Raw genomic sequence first — 460 nt, forward strand, 5'->3', positions numbered from 1 at the left:
AAATAAGTCACCACCAACAAGCACTTACACTAAACTCATCCATCGTGGAGGTCCCCTTGATGAGGCCGAGTGTGTGGGAGGAGGAGGCGAGAATATCCTGTAGGGAGTTGATCTTAGGGGGAGATGCGGACGTGGCGAGGGCGGAGATGAGAGCAGACGTGTAGTGGAAGAAGATGAGTTGCGTCATCGTTGCTACTATTATGTGCACGATACGCGATGAGATGGCCTCGAGGATGAGAGTCGGGCCTGAGGAGGATGGGAGTGTTATGGTTGTGATCATCAGCATACAATTTTTTTGTTATTTTATGTAAATGATTAAAAGACTCTACCATGTTACTTAACTGTCCGATCGAAATACTACACAAAATTGTGTGCATGTTTGGGGGAAATAAGCAGATACTTATCATGGTAAGAAAACGAACAAATTAATATACAAACACTTAACTCACACAAATAGAAA

Source organism: Penaeus monodon, chromosome 31 (assembly GCF_015228065.2).
Source record: "Penaeus monodon isolate SGIC_2016 chromosome 31, NSTDA_Pmon_1, whole genome shotgun sequence".
Lineage (NCBI taxonomy): Eukaryota > Metazoa > Arthropoda > Malacostraca > Decapoda > Penaeidae > Penaeus > Penaeus monodon.